We start from the raw sequence: 13,974 nt of genomic DNA, 5'->3' as shown, positions 1-13,974 counted from the left end.
CGGCGTACGCCGGTGTTCTTGTTTTAAAAAGCTTGATTATTATACCTTTCATGAAAATGAAATGGTATATTAATTTCGTCACGAAACCGAAAATTGTAAGTCCTTAAAGGAAAATAGATAGACCCACCATTAAGTATACCGAAATAATCAGGTTGAAGAGCTGAGTTGATTTAGCCGTGTCCGTCTGTCCGTCTGTCTGTTTGTATGCAAACTAGTCCCTCAATTTTTGAGATATCTTGATAAAATTTGGTGAGCGGGTGTATTTGGGTGTCCGATTAGACATTTGTCGGAACCGACCGGATCGGACCACTATAGCATATATCCTCCATACAACCGATTTTTCAGAAAAAGAGGATTTTTGTAATATCTTACCCAATTTAACAGATTGAAGCTTCACACTTCACCATTTACTTTCGTATATTGCACATATTGTTGCCTGAAAAAATTGATGAGATCGGTTGTATATATAGTATATATCCCCCACAACCGATTGTTCAGATAAGGAACTTTTCGTAATTACTGCCCTATTTTAAGAGCTAGAGGCTTCAAATTTCAACGAATGCTTACGTATATAGCATATATTGTTGTCTGAAAAAATCATAGAGATCGGTTGTATATATAGTATATATCTCATACAACCGATTGTTCAGATAAGAAACTTTTCGCAATTTCTACCCCATTTTAACAGCTATAAGCTTCAATTTTCATCGATTGCTTACGTATATAGCATATATTGTTGTCTGAAAAAAATCATAGAGATCGGTTGTATATATAGTATATATCTCATACAACCGATTGTTCAGATAAGAAACTTTTCGCAATTTCTACCCCATTTTAACAGCTATAAGCTTCAATTTTCATCGATTGCTTACGTATATAGCATATATTGTTGTCTGAAAAAAATCATAGAGATCGGTTGTATATATAGTATATATCTCATACAACCGATTGTTCAGATAAGAAACTTTTCGCAATTTCTACCCCATTTTAACAGCTATAAGCTTCAAATTTCACCGATTGCTTACGTATATGGCATATATTGTTGTCTGAAAAAATCATAGAGATCATTGTATATATAATATATATCTCATACAACCGATTGTTCAGATAAGAAACTTTTCGCAATTTCTACCCCATTTTAACAGCTATAAGCTTCAAATTTCACCGATTGCTTACGTATATGGCATATATTGTTGTCTGAAAAAATCATAGAGATCATTGTATATATAATATATATCTCATACAACCGATTGTTCAGATAAGAAACTTTACGCAATTTCTACCCCATTTTAACAGCTATAAGCTTCAAATTTCATCGATTGCTTAGGTATATAGCATATATTGTTGTCTGAAAAAAATCATAGAGATCGGTTGTATATATAGTATATATCTCATACAACCGATTGTTCAGATAAGAAACTTTTCGCAATTTCTACCCCATTTTAACAGCTATAAGCTTTAAATTTCACCGATTGCTTACGTATATAGTATGTATTGTTGTGTCAAAAAATCATAGAGATCGGTGATATATATAATATATATATGATGGTATATATAGTATATATATATAGTATATATATATTTTTTTGCGATTTCGGCCCCATTTTAACAGCTAGAAGCTTCAAATTTCACCAAATGCTTACGTGTATAGCATATATTGATGTCTGAAAAAATCATTGAGATCGGTGGTATACATAGTATATATCTCATACAACCGATTGTTCAGATAAGAAACTTTGCGCAATTTCTGCCCCATTTTAACAGCTAGACGCTTCAAATTTCACAAAATGCTTACGTATATAGCATACATTGTTGTCTGAAAAAATCATAGAGATCGGTGGTATATATATTATATACTTCATATAAACTGTCATTTTTGCCCCTTTTTACGGCTAGAAGCTTCCAAATTCATAAAATTTCATCAAATAGTTACGTTTACGTCATATATTTTTGAAATACGTGATTCGCAGTCATAGTTTTAACATGCAGACCACAAAAAACGTGAAGCTTTGCATCCTCACACATAGAACCTACCTATTTTTTTTTATATTTATCTTAAAAATCGTTTAGATATGTTAAAATTTCACCAAATGTTTACGTGTATAGCATATGTTGTTGTCTGAAAAAATCATAGAGACCGGTGGTATGTATAATCTCATACAACCGATTGTTCAGATAAGAAACTTTGCGCAATTTCTTCCCCATTTTAACAGCTAGAAGCTTCCAATTTCACCAAATGCTAACGTGTATAGTATATATTGTTTTCTGAAAAAAGCATTGAGATCGGTGGTATATATAGTATATATCGCATACAACCGATTGTTCAGATAAGAAACTGTGCGCAATTTCTGCCCCTTTTTAACAGCTAGACGCTTCAAATTTCACCATATGCTTACGTATATAGCATATATTGTTGTCTGAAAAAATCATAGAGATCGGTGGTATATATATTATATACCCCATATAAACTCTATTTTTTTCCCCCTTTTTTAAGGCTAGAAGCTTCAAATTCATAAAATTTCATCAAATAGTTACGTTTACGTCATATATTGTTGAAGTACGTGATTCGTAGTCATAGTTTTTACACGCAGACCACAAAAAACCTGAAACTTTGCATCCTCATACAAAGTACCTACCTATTTTTTATTTTATATTTATCTTAAAAATCGTTTAGGTATGTAGATCTGTTCACTATATATTTCTTATCTTATACATCCGATTATTCGGAGATTACGAATGGGATAAGATTATTGTTAAGCCCCATTCATGAAAGGTATGAAGTCTTCGGCACAGCCGAAGACAGTTCCGTCCTTACTTGTTCTATTTAAAAAAATAATATTCAGGAAAGGTTTTATTTGTATGTAGTTAAGGAAATCAACGTTTTGGCAATTTCGGAAAGATCCGGGGTTTTTACCTCAAAATCTCGCAGCTCGTCCAAAAATTTTCAGGAGGAGCCCCTTGCGGAGGGATTGTCCCTCGTTCACTTACTCCAAAGTGGCTTCGAACCTAATCCCGGTCTTTGGAATTGGCACTGCTGCGTCTGCTGAAAAGAAATAGAGATACATAAAATGGTCACACTTTTGTCGGTATATCTCGTGCAAAACCTAGTTTCGCCTAGGGTTAACTCCTAATAATCGTCGCGAACACATTTTCTTTAAATCATCTGTGGCTCCTTGGCGGTCACGCACAAAGGCGACTTACGGTTGTTATTAATGGTCTGTTAATACTCTTGACTTTCGTGGCACAGGGTGCCTCCAGTTTTTTCGGATGTTTTTAAGAGCTACAATTTCCGATGTGCTAACAGTAGAAACAGTAGTCGGCGGCCACCGTGGTGTGATGGTAGCGTGCTCCGCCTACTACGCGGTATGCCCCAGGTACACACGCCGGGAAAAGGAACATAAAAATTTTAGAAATAAAGTTTTTCAATTAGAAGAAATTTTTTCTAAGCGGGGTCGCCACTCGGCAGTGTTTGGCAAGCGCTCCGGGTGTATTTCTGCCATGAAAAGCTCTTAGTGAAAACTTATCTGTCTTGCAGATGCCGTTGGGAGTCGGCATAAAACATATAGGTCCCATCCGGCCAATTTGTAGGGAAAATCAAGAGGAACACGACGCAAATTGGAAGAGAAGCTCGGCCTTAGATCTCTTCGGAGGTTATCGCGCCTTACATTTATTTTAATATTTTTAGTCGCTACCACGCCTCCTGACCCTCACACCATATGCCAGCACAGAAGCTATAGGACTATGACTTCGAACTCTTACCTTCGCCGACGTCGCTTTCCTAGAAGCTCTAGGTGTAGCTCCGAAGACTTTCTAACGGTGTTTTTGCGCTTTGCTGCCGAGCTACACCAGAGAAACACCTTGAAATGTTAGGGAAGGACCTTTCGGCCAAGGATGCCGCCCTCGAAATAATAAGCAATCTAAGTGGATTTCATTGCTTAACTCATGGGTGGAAATCGTATAATCCTCGGTGCATCTACATAATTAAAACTTTACAAGTACCCTGGATAAAATTTTTAAAATGTAGACCTAAGTTTGCAGACGTTTGTATTCACAACATTGATTTCAATAGTCTTCGTTAAATCAAAATGATATTTTAGAATGAAAGTCGACCGATTTTAAGTTGAAAGATGTTAACTGTTGTTTTCCGGCCTTATGATATAAGAGCTCGTTATGGATGACAGCGTAGCTTCAGTTTTCAGACTAGTTCGACTGTCCACTACGTTAGCACAAAAAATATGCAAAGTGAGCATTTAAATTTTTTTATATAACTTTTCTTTTAGTGTTTTGTTTTAATAACTTGGTGATTTGGGTGATGCAAAGTCCGTGTTAAGCTTACATCAAAAGCGGCTGTTATTTTAAATAACTTTTGAACAGTTATAAAGAGTTAAATTTCGCAATGAGTTTCTTATAACTGGTAGTGATGCGCATCCGTTGATACCACTTTCGACCACATCCGACCAACTTTCGTATGTCTTAAACGAGTAGAATATATAATAACCCGCCAGACGCCGCCGCCGTCGCGCCGATATTCTTGACATTCGGTGGCGGCGTGCGAAAAACGACAAAAATCGGCGGCGGCGGCGGCGTTTATCTTCGGCGTATATCTCTAGAAGCAGGAGATCTGCACTCGATAGATCTCAAATCCAAGCATTACCAGTAGCAAAGCTTTTAGATCTAGAAGCAGCAAGTAGAAGATTTGACACTATGCACTAGTGTGACCGTTATTTTTTTTCGTATTTTCACTTGGAAAACCCTTAGATTTGTTCCAAATTAGAAAAGAACTATATACTTATAAACAATTTTAGATCGTTTGCATAATTATTGGGCGTGCCTTGAGCCCGCAAAGTTTGCTAAAAATACTATTTTTCTCACTATGGCTCAATTTAATTGTTCTTAACCTCAGTAATATTTATTTTATAGAAAATCTGTATTCACAAATATTCTAGGGACATATCTGACGAACAATGTTGCTCTGTATTAGTTTTCTTTAACGTTAATATTTAATCCAGAACAAACCAAATTGAAAAATAACAGCGAAATTTTCACATATCTTCATATTCTTTACCTGATGGTTATTTATTTTATTAAATGGAGTTATTATAAAAAGTTTTGTAATAAAATCTCCTTCGTGCTCAAAGGATATTGTTTTTGATAGTTTTTGACAACTTGCAATATATATTGTTTTTGTTCCTCGTCTTTCGTGAGCATTGTGTTGTAGTCTTGCATCAATTTCACCACTTCACTGTTCAGCTGTATCGTTTACCACGTGAATGCCATTAACAATTTCAAGAGCAGTTTTAAAATTACTATCCGCAGGCCATAAACTTGGATCATATTTCAAAAATGCTGTATCGATTTTCAAGCGAAGGAAAAAATTGTTTGTCTCGGAAGAAATGAACTGATCCATTCCGCCTTCAATAACATGCATAACATTTAAATTTTGAATTGAGGCGCGTTTTAAGTTTCATCTAAAGTCTCACGACTCAATGCATTCACCATCTCTTTTTTTGACTCAACAGAAGCACAGTTATCAAACACTGCTAAAGCCATACATTCAGGACTCAAGTACCATAAGTGGTTTTTAAATTTGTGTAATATAACTTGAGATATATCATCATAAATTTTTTTAACAGAATCCAGTTTTTTCAAAAGCCGGAAATCTTTGTATGGTGCTTGTGCAGCAGAAGGAGCAGAGAACCACATCTCAACATATATTGAAACAATAAAAATACATATGTATATTACGTAAAGCTTTCCTATCTTTAACTGCCAAATTAAATTCACGTCGAAATAAAAATATTTTTAAGCAGTATATAGATTTTTCCATCCATCTCGCGTGGCGGTAAGCCCCAGGGGCACGAAAAGCTGCATCGCGAATAGGTGGAGTCAAGCCAAAAAAAATTAGTGTTAGCTCAAGAAACTCTCTGTAATCATCTCTTGGCTGTTTAGTTTTGATCGCATCGTTCACAAGTCCAATTATTTTATTTTTATCTACTGTTAAATATTTTTTGACATCATTATCTTCCATTACAGGCTGATAATTATTTTGGTTAATATTTCCCTATGTATTTTTAGATTGCTCAAATATTTTTACATTTGGGCTTTCGGATTTGCTCATCTTAACTTCAAAGACACTTTTTAATACGACTTCCAAAATGTGAAGACTCTGTTCAATAGTCGTACAGGTTCCATTAAAACGGCCCATATCTACGGCAGTTGTGTCGAACACTAAGGCTTTTATATTGTTACGAATATTAGCAAAACTAAGGCGTGCTGCTATCTCTAAGCCGATGCTAAGCAGCGACGTGAATTCACATCAATAATTCAATCATTATGTATCTACATAAACGAAACTATAATTGCGTCTACACATATGTACCATGTACGTATACGAGCAGCGGAGAGTCGATGCACAAACGCATGCATATATCCTGAAAGTACATATGCAATGAGAAAAGCTATAAAATTGTGGAATTGTAGTTACAGCTGAGAAGTTTGAGACCTGATGGACTAGTAGATTCTGGAAGCGCCTAGAAGATGCGATCGTTGAAATCAAAGAGTATAAAAGGCAACAAGTGTAGAGGCGCTGGAATTCAGTTTGATTTGAGATTTCGATTAAGACGCTATCTAGCGAGCAAGAGCAGTATTATTTTGAATAGTAGAGTTTCATTTGAGCTATCAATCAGTTTGGTTATTAAGCAAGCTATTCGTTGCACAGTTTGAGCGTTATTGTGAAGTACTTTAATAAAGGCCATTTTGCATTATTACATATTGGAGTTATTTATTCAACAGTTTAGTGATTCGAACTTAGCAGAAGGGCAAATAAGAGGATTTGCAAGCAAATTCGTTACAATATGATCTTAAAGTCCCCATTCAAATATAGCTTTTCAAACAGCAGACACCTGCTCTCTGCCAGTTCCACTTTTAAGGGCGGGCACTTCAAGTAGTTGCCCCGTACGCCCGCATGAAATTATGATTGGAAGTCTGTCAACTTTTTCATTCCCAGTAAGAGCTGGTAACAGCTTGCCGTCCCAGTGCAAACAAATTACACCAAGTTCGTTCTTTTTGAAACGTTCTTTTATATTTTTGATCTGTTCTGCTCGTATTTTTTTCCTTGAATTATGTATAGACGTTTTATTTATAATATATTGTTGTACTTCAAGACCGACTGCTTCAACCACAGATATAATTAAATGCACGGCTTTTCGATGACTGACCTTGCAAACATCTAAAGCGGCTGCAAGTTTTGGAGTCATTATATTTCTAAATCGTCTCATTTTTTTGGCTGGCGTTGGCATTACAGCTTCTGCTCCCACGACCTGTTAAAAAGGAATTAAGTGTTCTGGTTATAGTTTTGTAATGTAACCCTGTGTGTTTCAATTATTTCTCATCTACGTTTTATATAGTTTCATTCTCACGTTTTACTTATAATTTATTACTTTGAACTTACCTCATAGCTAGCAGCAATTTTGCTGATATCGCTTTCCGAACTGCAGGAGGAAATTTCAGCTGTTTCGTCTGAATAAAGACAGTACAAATAAATATATGTTATACTATATTAAAAATAATATACAATTTTTTCTTACTAGAAACAGCTAATGCACCATCACTCTGCTCTTTCCGTTTTAAATGATGTTGTTGACGTTCTTCCATTCTTACTTCACTTACTGCTGTTTTGTAATCGATACATACATAAACCCCGGTCTACCTTTCTTTCTTTGACTCTCCAAAAATAATTTGTCCTCTGAATTTGTAATAAGATCCAGTGCATTTGCACTTGTTATATCAAATAAGTCATCTAACTTCGACGTCCACATCTCTTCTCTTCCTCTTTGCGTTTCTGATTTAATTTTAGTGTTTTTATTCACTTTCTCCATGCACTATATAAATTTTCAAGTTTTGTTATGTAGTGTTGCTTGGTTCTAGTGGGGAATTTCGACTGTAAAAAAATATTACAATACATATTTTAATTCACTGAGAGAAATTCCAAAGCCAATACAACTAAGTTAAATATTCTATGTTGTTAACAAGTGATAAATAAGCAAAGTAGTTTTATAACACAAACAAGAAGGCTACGTTCGGGTGTAACCGAAAATTACATACTCAGCTGAGAGCTTTGGAGACAAAATAAGGGAAAATCACCATTTACCAAAATGAACCTAGGGTAACCCTAGAATGTATTTGTATGACATGGGTTTCAAATGGAAGGTATTAAAGAGTATTTTAAAAGGGAGTGCGCCATAGTTCTATAGGTGGACGCAATTTCAGGATATAGCCATAAAGGTGGACCAGGGGTGACTCTAGAATTTGTTTGTACGATATGGGTATCAAATTAAAGGTATTAATGAGGGTTTTAAAAGGGAGTGGTGGTAGTTTTATAGGTGGTCGCCTTTTCGAGATATCGCCATAAAGGTGGACCAGGGGTGACTCTAGAATGCGCTTGTACGATATGGGTATCAAATTAAAGCTATTAATGAGGGTTTTAAAAAGGAGTAGCCCTTAGTTGTATATGTGAAGGCGTTTTCGAGATATCGAACAAAATATGAACCAGGGTGACCCAGAACATCTTCTCTCGGGAGCCGATAATTTATTTATATATGTCAAACCACGAAGAGTATTCCTGCCCAGATTCCAAGGGATTTTGATTTCGCCCTGCAGAACTCTTTCATTTTCTTCTTAATATAGTAGGTGTCACACCCATTTTACAAAGTTTTTTCTAAAGTTATATTTTGCGTCAATAAACCAATCCAATTACAATGTTTCATCTCTTTTTTCATATTTGGTACAGAATTATGGCATTTTTTTCATTTTTCTTAATTTTCGATATCGAAAAAGTGGGCGTGGTCATAGTCGGATTTCGCCCATATTTTATACCAAGATAAAGTGAGTTCAGATAAGTACGCGAACTAAGTTTAGTTAAGATATATCGATTTGTGCTCAAGTTATCGTGTTAGCGGCCGAGCGGAAGGACAGACGGTCGGTTGTGTATAAAAACTGGGCGTGGCTTCAACCGATTTCGCCCATTTTCACAAAAAACAGTTACCGTCATAGAATCTATGCACCTACCAAATTTCACATCTTCTGTCGGGTACCGATAATTTATTTATATATGTCAAACCACGAAGAGTATTCCTGCCAAGTTTCCAAGGGCTTTTGATTTCGGCCTGCAGAACTCTTTCATTTTCTTCTACTTAATATGGTAGGTCTCACACCCATTTTACAAAGTTTTTGAATGTTGGCATAATATACTTATATGCTGTAAAGATTTTAAATTTTTTGTTAAAATTTTACTTAAAAAAAAATTTTTTTAAAGTGGGCGTGTTCGTCATCCGATTTTGCTAATTTTTATTTAGCGCACATATAGTAAAAGGAGTAACGCGCCTGCCAAATTTCATCATGATATCTTCAACGATTGCGAAATTACAGCTTGCAAAACTTTTAAATTACCTTCTTTTAAAAGTGGGCGTTCCCACTCCCATTGTCCAAAAATTTACTAATTTTCTATTTTGCATCATAAGTTCAATCGCTTTATCCGTCTTTGGTAATGAATTATCACACTTTTCCGGTTTTACGAAATTTTCGATATCAAAAAAGTGGGCGTGGTTATAGTCCGATTTCGTTCATTTTAAATAGCGCTCTGAGATGAGCACCCAGGAACTTACGTACCAAATTTCATTGAGATACCTCAAAACTTACTCAAGTTATCGTGTTTACGGACGGTCGGACAGACGGACCGACGGACGGACATGGCTAAATGAATTTCTTTTTTCATCCAGATCATTTTGATATATAGAAGTCTATATCTAACTCGATTAGTTTATGCCGTTACGGATTACCGTTATGCGAACAAAGTTAATATACTCTGTGAGCTCTGCTCAGCTGAGTATAATAATTAAATGAAAATATGTTCGTATGCAAAGAATGCGAAGATATGTGAAAATTTCGCTGTAATTTTTATACTCAGTTGCGCAGAGCTCACAGAGTATATTAAGTTTGATTGGATAACGGTTGGTTGACCAGGTATAAAGGAAAAGAGATAGATATAGACTTCCATATATCAAAATCATCAGGATCGAAAAAAATTTGATTAAGACATGTCCGTCCGTCCGCCCGTTAACACGATAACTTGAGTAAATTTTGAGGTATCTTGATGAAATTTGGTATGTAGGTTCCTGAGCACTCATATCATATCGCTGTTTAAAATGAACGATTTCAGACTATAACCACGCCCACTTTTTCGATATCGAAAATTTTGAAAAACCGAAAAAGTGCAATAATTCATTACCGAAGACAGATAAAGCGATGAAACTTGGTAGGTGAGTTGAGCTTATGACGCAGAATAGAAAATTAGTAAAACTTTGGACAATGGGCGAAGCACCGCCCACTTTTAAAAGAAGGTAATTTAAAATTTTGCAAGCTGTAATTTGGTAGTCGTTGAAGATATCATGATGAAATTTGGCAGGAACGTTACTCCTATTACTGTATGTACGCTTAATAAAAATTAGCAAAATCAGAGCGGGACCACGCCCACTTTAAAAAAAAAAATTTTTTTAAAGTAAAATTTTAACAAAAAATTTAATATCTTTACAGTATATAAGTAAATTATGTAAACTTTCAACTCCAGTAATGATATGGGCAACAAAATTCAAAAATAAACGAAAATTTCAAAATTGGAGTGGCTCCGCCCTTATTCATTTAATTTGTTTAGAATACTTTTAATGCCATCAGTCGAACAAAAATTTACCAATCCTTTTAAAATTCGGTAGGGGCATATATTTTATGACGTTAACTTTTTTCTGTGAAAATGGGCGAAATCGGTCGAAGCCACGCCCAGTTTTTATACACAGTCGTCCGCCTGTTCTTCCGCATGGCCGTTAACACGATAACTTGAGCAAAAATCGATATATCTTAACTAAACTTAGTTCACGTACTTATCTGAACTCACTTTATCTTGGTAAAAAAATGAACGAAACCGACTATGACCACGCCGCTTTTTTGTTAAAGAAAACTAATACAGAGCAACAATGTTCGCCAGATATGTCCCTAGAATATTTGTGAATAAAGTTTTTCTATAAAATAAATATTACTGAAGTTAAGAACAATTAAATTGAGCCATAGTGAGAAAAATAACATTTTTAGCAAAGTTTGCGCGCTCAAGGCACGTCCAATAATTATGCAAACGACCTAAAATTTTTTATATAAATTTTTTTTTCTAATTTGGAATAAATGTAAGGGGTTTTCCAAGTGAAAATATGAAATAAGTTCAAGTGCAACCGAACATTATATATTCAGCGTGAGTTTCAAATTTACAGTTCATTTCAGATAAATTAATTTTTCGATTTTTTTTAGGTGGGATTTATTTTTTGGAGGCTCTCGAAAGGTTGTGTTATGCTTGATCGAAATAGATGTGTGGAGCCGCCCATTTAAAAAAAATGTCCCCCAATTTCCTCTTACAATAAAACTTAGTAAGTGGAATATCATTGATGCGAAATTATTTTTCGCCAAGTTAAAAGATCTTTTATATAAAAGGGGCATGCTCCTTCAAATATTTCGTTTACTTTTCTTCGAAGCACTTCATTGTAAAATTGATTTTGGGCGGTATCACGCACATTTTCAAATTATTACCAAGAGCCTCAATACCAGTCCTCACATCAATGTTTTATTTACTAAATAATCATGTTTTTTGTGTTTTCCAAATGTAATATATAAAAAATGGCCGTGGTTATCATCCGATTTCGCTCATTTTAAATGGCAATGGACGACGAGTGCCAAGGCACCATATATCAAATTTCAATAAAATATCCCAATATTTATTCAAGTTATCGTGAACATAGACAGACAGTCAGACAGATGGACGGACATGGCTAAATCAAATCCTTTTTTCATTCTGGGAACTTTGATTTTTGGAAGTCTATATTTATTTCGATTGGTTTATGCCGTTACGATCAACCGTTATGTTACCAAAGTTAATATACTCGGTGTATAAAACCAGTTTTACAAATGTAAATATTATTCATAAATCAAAACCCGTTAAAGTTATCATAACGAATTTCAGTGAGAGGTTACATTTACATTAAAGAATGCTTAGAAAAAAATTTACGAAATTGGTTAAGGACTACGCCCACTTTTATATAAAAGATTTATAAAAGGGTTGTGGATGAATAAAATAAGCTATATCTTTGCATGAAAGAGCTTTATTTCAATGATGCTTCATTTCCCAAGTGAAATTATAACAAGAAAAAGGAAAAAAAAATTTTTAAAATGGGCTTGGCACCGCCCCTTTCTTGACTAAGCAATATTTTTTTCGAAGAAAAATTCACGGATTATAATAAGATTGGGTGCACATATTTTCCCTATAGCGGGAAAAATTTCTTTTAAAAATGGACGAGAGCAATTAAGGGCCACGCCCACATTTATATAAAACACTTTCAAAAGGGTCGTAGGCGAATATAAAAATGTACATCTTTGCGAAAAAGAGCTTTTAATATCAATGGTGTTTTACTTTCTAAATGGAATTATAAAAAAAGTTTCTATGTTTCGGTAGCCATAACCCCAAGAAAAACTAACGGATCGTAATAAAATTGGGAATAAAGTATATTATATAGCAAGAAATATATCTAGTAACAAGTAAGGAAGGTTAAGTTCGGGTGTAACCGAACATTACATACTCAGTTTAGAGCTATGGTGACAACATAAGGGAAAATAACCATGTAGGAAAATGAACCGAGGGAAACCCTGGAATGTGTTTGTATGACATGTGTATCAAATGAAAGGCATTAAAGAGTATTTTATGAGGGAGTGGGCCATAGTTCTATAGGTGCACGCCATTTAGGGATATAGCCATAAAGGTGGATCAGGGTTGACTCTAGAATGCGTTTGTACGATATGGGTATCAAATGAAAGGTGTTAATGAGCATTTTAAAAGGGAGTAATCCTTAGTTCCATAGGTGGACGCCGTTTCGAGATATCGCCATAAAGGTGGACCAGGGGTGACCCTAGAATTTGTTTGCACAATATGGGCATCAAACGAAAGGTGTTAATGAGTATTTTAAAAGGGAGTGGGCCTTAGTTCTATAGGTGGACGCCGTTTCGAGATATCGCCATAAAGGTGGGCCAGGGGTGACTCTAGAATTCGTTTGTGCAATATGGGTATCAAACGAAAGGAGTTAATGAGTATTTTAAGAGGGAGTGGGCCTTAGTTCTATAGGTGGATGCATTTTCGAGGTATCGCAATAAAGGTGGACCAGGGGTGACTCTAGACTTTGTTTGTACGATATGGGTATCAAATGAAAGGTGTTAATGAGTATTTTTAAAAGGGAGTGGGCCTTCGTTTTATAGGTGTTCGCCTTTTCGAGATATCGCCATAAAGGTGGACCAGGGGTGACTTTAGAATTTGTTTGTATGATATGGGTATCAAATGAAAGGTGTTAATGATTATTTTAAAAGGGCGTGGGGCTTAGTTCTATAGGTGGACCCCTTTTCGAGATATCGCCATAAAGGTGGACCAGGGGTGACTCTAGAATTCGTTTGTGCAATATGGGTATCAAACGAAAGGAGTTAATGAGTATTTTTAAAAGGGAGTGAGCCTTCGTTCTATAGGTGTTCGCCTTTTCGAAATATCGCCATAAAGTTGGACCAGGGGTGACTCTAGAATGAGTTTGTACGATATGGGTATCAAATTAAAGGTATTAATGAGAGTTTTAAAAGGGAGTGGTGGTAGTTGTATATGTGAAGCCCGTTTTCTTCTACTTAATATGGTAGGTGTCACAACCATTTTATAAAGTTTTTTATAAAGTTATATTTCGCGTCAATAAAACAATCCAATTACCTTACCATATTTCATCCCTTTTTTCGTATTTGGTATAGAATTATGGCATTTTTTTTTCATTTTTCGTAATTTTCGATATCGAAAAAGTGGGCGTGGTCATAGTCGGATTTCGTTCATTTTTCATACCAAGATAAAGTGAGTTCAGA

Source organism: Eurosta solidaginis, chromosome 2, assembly GCF_040869045.1.
Source record: "Eurosta solidaginis isolate ZX-2024a chromosome 2, ASM4086904v1, whole genome shotgun sequence".
Classification (NCBI taxonomy): domain Eukaryota; kingdom Metazoa; phylum Arthropoda; class Insecta; order Diptera; family Tephritidae; genus Eurosta; species Eurosta solidaginis.
The sequence above is the reverse complement of the archived record's forward strand: the minus strand, read 5'-3'. Positions refer to the sequence as shown.